Source organism: Limulus polyphemus, unplaced genomic scaffold (assembly GCF_000517525.1).
Source record: "Limulus polyphemus unplaced genomic scaffold, Limulus_polyphemus-2.1.2 Scaffold3106, whole genome shotgun sequence".
Taxonomy (NCBI): Eukaryota; Metazoa; Arthropoda; class Merostomata; order Xiphosura; family Limulidae; genus Limulus; species Limulus polyphemus.
Genome location: NW_013668716.1, coordinates 121,645 through 128,009, shown reverse-complemented (window position 1 = coordinate 128,009; position 6,365 = coordinate 121,645). Strand labels below are relative to the sequence as shown.

The window sequence follows — 6,365 nt, the reverse complement described above, 5'->3', positions numbered from 1 at the left end:
ATTGTTTCTGGGATTAATTAATCAGGACATAATATCTTACACAATTGCATTAAAACTTGTAGTGTCATCCAACGTAACACACACATCAAAGGAACACAATCTTCATTCATGTGTTACGAAAGTGGGGTAATATATATTATCTTTTATATCTATTTGCGCTCTGTCACCACCCCGAATTTTAACATTTGAAGCCCGTAATAAACCGTTGATCCACTGAGAGATTTAAGCAGTACAGAAAGTAAAATTGTTTTATTAATATCCAACTCTTATGAACAGGACTGTACTTCAAACAAAATCCTGTTGGGAAGGTTACTCCTATTATCCCTCACGTGACTTCCTTGTCTCCACACGCTATATGAATAATCAGAAACCTGCTTTGTAAATATTTGAGCTGAAGAAAGCATCCGTCAAAAAAAAAAAAACAACCTGGAAAACCCCAACAGGTTAGTCAACAGTTCCAAATCCATTTGGTGGGTTTGCGAAGTCTACACCCAAGCTTTACTGCCACAGGTAGAGAGATATTCCATTACTGTCGAGCACTCGCTTGTTGCCAAACCCATCACTGGACATTTTTCTTTGTTAGTGCGTGAGTTAGGGTTGAAGTGCCAAGTCGTACTAATAATCTTTGATTTTTTCTTTTAGTTTTAGCGTAAGTTGAAAGACGGAGACTGGGCTCGTGGCACATTTAAACTTTACTAGCGAATTTCACAGTTAATTCTAGCCAGGTAAGCCTTTGGTATAATGTTATATTTTAATTACTAAGACTTGGGACTAAATCGAAAGTCTGATAGTGATAGTTTCCGGTGTCTTCTGTAATACTAATATTATTAAGTTTGAAATGAATAAAATCCCTATAACCCGAGTGCTTTCAGTGACAAACTGAAGAAGAAAGTTCCACCTTTCGAAAGCGCTCGGGTTATAGGGTTTTTATTAATTTCTATCAAGTCTTTGTTTTTCTAACATCATGAATATTAACTAAGTTTGACACGTGATGTACGAAATGTATTAAAAACGAAGCTCGTAAGGCGCGTTTCAAAGCTTTGTTCGAGTGTCATCTTAAAAAGACTGTAAATTGCATTGTTCTACTATAGGTGCTTATAAATATTATATTATTTATTGTAAATATGAGCAGCTATTAATAAGAAACATGACGCATATGCTACAAGAAGCCTTCCCGGATGTACTATTCACGTAGCTAAATCGTCACTACTACGTTTCAAGGACACAAACGAATCTGAAGTAAGACAAAGAGCGCTGCTATAATAAGAATACAAAATTAAAATTGAACTGTGAAATCTGAAGGTCAAATTAGCAGCAACAACTGCACGATGGAAACAGAAACTCTAACACCTTTCATACTTCCCTTCGCTATCAGCCTCATTTTTAGTGTATTCCCTACGCGCTTTGTGTTTTAATGGAAGTTTGGTTTTGTCGAGTTCAGAGGTTCTGAAACTGTGAGGACTCGACCATATTTGGTGTGTGTGTGTGTGTGTGAGAGAGAGAAAAGTGTCAGGAAAGGGTTTCGTCTTTCGTTTTTTTTTTTGTTAAGTGCTAAGTTTACCGTTATCAACAGTTTAAATTAGTTGAACTTTGGGGGGAGGCGACAAAATTTATTTCAGAGTAGAAAAGAGGGCGCGACGTAAGAAGTTTGAGAAACACTGGTCTAATTGAAGTATGTGGAGAAGTATCTACGTACGTGTTAGATATACACGACTGTTCATTTTAAGTTTAATACCAGCGTATTATTTTGTTTATTGTGCTAATGGTAAAGTTAGTTACATTTAGAAGCGAAAGTTATGGCAAGTTTGTTTACATAACTGTGTAGAATTATTTGTTATGTAGTTTAATTGTTGTGAATTGACGTCACGTTACTCGAGCCTTTTGTATTTTTCACGTTGCTTTAATCAAGTGAGTATTGTTACATCATAACGTCTCGTAGTTTGTAGAAAGTTCTAGGCCTCAGTGTGTGTGTGTGTGTAAGTTGGGAGAAAGTGTAAGTTAGTGAAAGTAAGGCAAAGCTAGTGAGAGATATAGATATAGACTGTGTTTGTAAGTTTATCCTTAAAGAGTGTATAGTGGCGACTTTTAAAGTGTTATCGCAGATTGTACTGTAATAAACAGAGTAGAGAAGAAAAATTCGCCTTGTAAGTTGTGTTCTAAAGTAACTGAACCAGACTGTGTGGACTTTTGGCGTAAAAGAGTATTTAAAGCTCTGGATACAACTGTGGTAACCCACGGGGTAAAGTATGTGAACTTATCTCTAATTATATTGAAATAATAGAGTAGAGGAGAATAATTTGTCTTGTCAAAGGGTGTTCTAAATTAATTGAACTCACCCGTGTGGACTTTCACGAAAAACAGACAATTATTTAAAGTTCTAGATACAACTGTGATAACCAATAGTGTAACGAATTTGTGTACATACGTTTGACTTGTTTTGAATATATTATTTAAAAAAAGTGGATTGTGTACTGTCCGTTTATTGTTGAAATTTATCGCCAGCAAATCACGGACTCCAAGTATAAAGAATTCGGTCCCCATAAAACTGACATAGGGGAAAAACTATTCATGTGTATTGCATTTTTTAAAAATTATTATTTCTTGCAGGTTATCTGTTTTTTATTTTTATCAACTAGACGGGTATTGATTTATTTACTTGAGTTTATAAAAATTATTAAGTAAAAATGAAAGTAAAAAAACAAAAAAACTTGCCAGATATTTTTTTTGCTTTCAAATTAATTTTTAAACTGACAAAACTGTTCCATAGATATCTGCATGTTTTAATTATAAAATATACTTGAAATATATGCTAAGCCTTTCTTTATCGTCTGCATGTTAAGTAAAATTTTCAGATTATTTGGAGATGGTGATGTTTGTGATGTTCATCATTTTGCTAATGCATTTTTTTCTGATACTATTTATTGAGATTAAGTAACGCTGCAGTTGAATGTGTTTCCAACATCGAAAAAATATGGCGTCATTCCACCAGGTCATTGATTTAAAAACTGTAGGTGATACAGTTGATTTCTTCAGATGTTGTAACCTTGATTATTATTAAATCATAACATCGTAAATTTAGGTTTAACATTAAAAAAACTAGCAAGTTCTACCCATTATAGATCTTTAAGTAAATATAGTGTTCGTAGTTCACGGTTTTAATGGAAGTCACGTGTTTTGTGATCATTTATTTCATAATCCCAGCAGCTAATTAGCAAATAGGGTTAATACTGCTTCCGTTAATCAATGTTGACTCATCGTATTTTTTACCCCTTTTTTCCGTCACTACTCTCAGCGGATTTAAACCATGTTTATTTCACTTAGTTCAGACTTCAGTAATTTCTCATACTTATTGTTTTCAAAATTATCTTACTTTTGTTACTTGTATATTATTTTAGTTACTTTCCCCTTAATTTTTTTTTTTTCAATTCAAGCTTAAACATTTTCTTACATATGCCGTTTGTTTAGATTTATGCTAACCATTATAATGTTGTGTTATATTTTTGATATTATAATAGATACGCTTGTTTATTAGATGGAGCTTGACATTAGGTTATGATGACGAAAGATCTAGAAATGTCATGAAAGTTAAGGTAGCGGTAGAACGTAGAGGTTTCCTGTACTATGTAGAAATAAGAGTATAAGTTATAATATAAAAATTACTGAGTTAATCAGTGAATGAGTTTTTCGGTTCAGTGCCAGCTAGTGAGTTAAACAATGAGAGTCACTGTGTCTGTTCGTTCGATTCAGTTAGCGGATTTGTTATTAATCAGTTACAAAGAAAATTCTACAAGTAAGTTAATAACTAAGTTAGGCGTACTTTAGTTTCAGAGTTTCTGTTCTGTTTGTGAAGCTAGGCCTACCAGTAAACGCAACCTGTAACAAATGTTATTGAATAAATGAATTAATTTGTTATCATTACGTAGAATGGGCTTGGTATTATCTATACCAAATGATCTAAAAGAACCTGACCAGCGATAGAACACGTTACAGCAATATTTTAATAACGTGGTACAAACTCTTGGATGGATGTGCGAAACAGCTAGATGTATTATTTATAATTCTAGTTATGCACCAATTACGATACTGCATGTACTAGAATAAAATGTGGTGAATGTGGTTTACAGTTTGACTAATGCTGACTTAAATAGCATTTTGCGTGTCATCTAACAGCATGATCAATGCTAATCCATACCGTATTTGATGTGTGTTATGGTTTACAGTTTGATTGATGCTGACTTAAATAGGATTTTGCGTTTATAGTCTAACAACGAGATTAATGCTAATCCATAATGTGTGTTATGGTTAACAGTTTGCAATGATGCAACTCTGTTCAATAGTATGACAAAGTCTACCCTATACACAAGTAAATTATTTCGTTACACACGTATAGCCCCAGTGGCACAGCGGCATGTATGCAAACTTGCAACGCTAGAAACCGGGTTTCGATACCCGTGGTGGGCAGAGCACAGATAACCCATTGTGTGGCTTTGTGCTTAACTTCAAGCAAATACACACACGTATATGGCCTTACCCTAATTCTTATCTGTTTAACGTAAATAAAACTGATTAAAACAATGTAACCCAGTTCAGACTCTAACAGATGTTGTCAAACGGTTTGTCAATATAAGAAGAAAGATAAGTTATAAGCTAATAATACCAATAGCTTCAGGGAAGCGGACACACGTCAGAAAACAATAGTGTTATTGTATGATGAACTCAAGGTTATTAGGTCTTGTAAGTTCTGCTAAGACAGGCCTCGACGAATCTCGGGCGCCAGGTCGCTATGGCGACTAAAAATTTCATCGTGGCGCCTAGTATTTTCTCCCATTTTATTCATATGTAGAGATGTGTTAAATAGAACTCGAATCTAGAACATTTCTGGACTCTTGGAAGTCCGGAACTATTTTTACATTCTTTGAGTCCTCAATCAAACTTTGTTTCTATGATTTTAATGGTGGATTCAGCACTTCATGTATTTTTTTTTCAGGAATGAAACTTTGCAGGTGTACAACATGTTACAAATTTTGTGCCATTTTGTTTTCCTTCTTTCTACCAATTCAACTAATCAGTGCACGTGTTTAGACTGAGACGGGACCAAAGGAAGTTAGTTCAGGCAATACTATCAAGTTGTTGTTGATATCATGTGATCGTTAGTATGCACTCGTTGCCGTGAAAGTAAATAAATATAGCCCCCATTTCCCAGTACAAACAGTAATCGGCCGTTTGTTAGTGTTTCAGTGTTCACTGCTCACCCCAATGTATACCATACATCATATGCACGTCAGCCTTTAATTCCGAAATCAAGTTCATATAATTTCCAAATTCTCGAGTTTGGCGAATGAAGACTGCTCAATGTTCGAGCACCCCTGATGATTAATTATTTTCTGTTAATTTTTAATAAATTTAAACTATTAACTGTTAATTTTAAATTAATTTCAATCGAAATACCTGCTACTAGTTTGAGTACAAACAGTAGCGAAGATAGTGTTATGTCTTTGTTTATTTGTTAATTTTCTGTATAAACCAGGACGGATACGTGAGCATTTCTAGCTTTAAACCAGGACGGATACGTGAGCATTTCTAGCTTCAAACCAGGACAGATACGTGAGAATTCCAGCTTCAAACCAGGACGGATACGTGAGCATTTCTAGCTTTAAACCAGGACGGATACGTGAGCATTTTTAATTAACAGAACAAAGCGGGACAGAAATATGCCTTTCGGCTTAAGAGAGCAAACATCTCTGTGGTTAACTCCATACTAAATAAAAAATAACATTTCTTACATATTAACGTTTAAAACAACCTGATATATTTCTATAATTGAAGCCAGAAATGCTCACGAATTCGTCCTGGTTTAAAGCTGGAATGCTCACGTTTCTGTTTCCGTTTGTTCTGGTAAGGTTGTTGGGAAAACAAATTAACCCACAAAAACATTTCTTCTAAATTTTCATGAATTTATATAAAAATTATGGAAATTTATCAATGATGTAAACTGTGTAATCATGTGCGTTTAAAGTAGTATTGGTTAAAAATGACCATTAGATTTCATTTCGAGCAGTGGAAAATGACAGTTTGTTTCTTTTTATTAATTCTGTCTTGTGTGACCTATTTAAAACCAGCTGGAGTAACCTTCCCTTGACGGAAGTTGTGTAAATTTATTATCAATGAAAGGTTATAGAAGAACATGAAAAGTTGCTTCCCTTATATTTAATTGTAAATAAACGTAAACATGCCGATAGAAACTGCAAAACACAAAATATGAAACTGCAAATTTGCATATTCCTCCGCATGGATCCAACAAACCTTCATGACAAATTTGGTGAAGATCCATCAACAGGGGGGCGAAGTAGTGGTAAAAAACGGTC

The 6,365-nt window shown here is 34.3% G+C and overlaps 1 protein-coding gene across 6 annotated transcripts in view; it reads left to right on the top strand.

Annotated features, from left to right (window-relative positions):
- Positions 1-346: 346 nt before the first annotated feature.
- LOC106468672 (serpin B10-like) overlaps positions 347-6,365 on the top strand; it is an 11,379-nt gene continuing 5,360 nt past the window's right edge. The window contains exons 1-2 of one of the 6 annotated variants that reach the window (XM_013929108.2): positions 354-443; positions 643-725. The gene's annotated coding sequence lies outside the window, so the exon portion shown is untranslated. Of the gene's footprint in view, positions 511-642; positions 726-1,493; positions 1,909-1,955; positions 2,245-6,365 lie in introns of those variants that run through there. The other 5 variants (XM_013929107.2, XM_013929109.2, XM_022397036.1 and 2 more) reach the window with 5 other exon arrangements.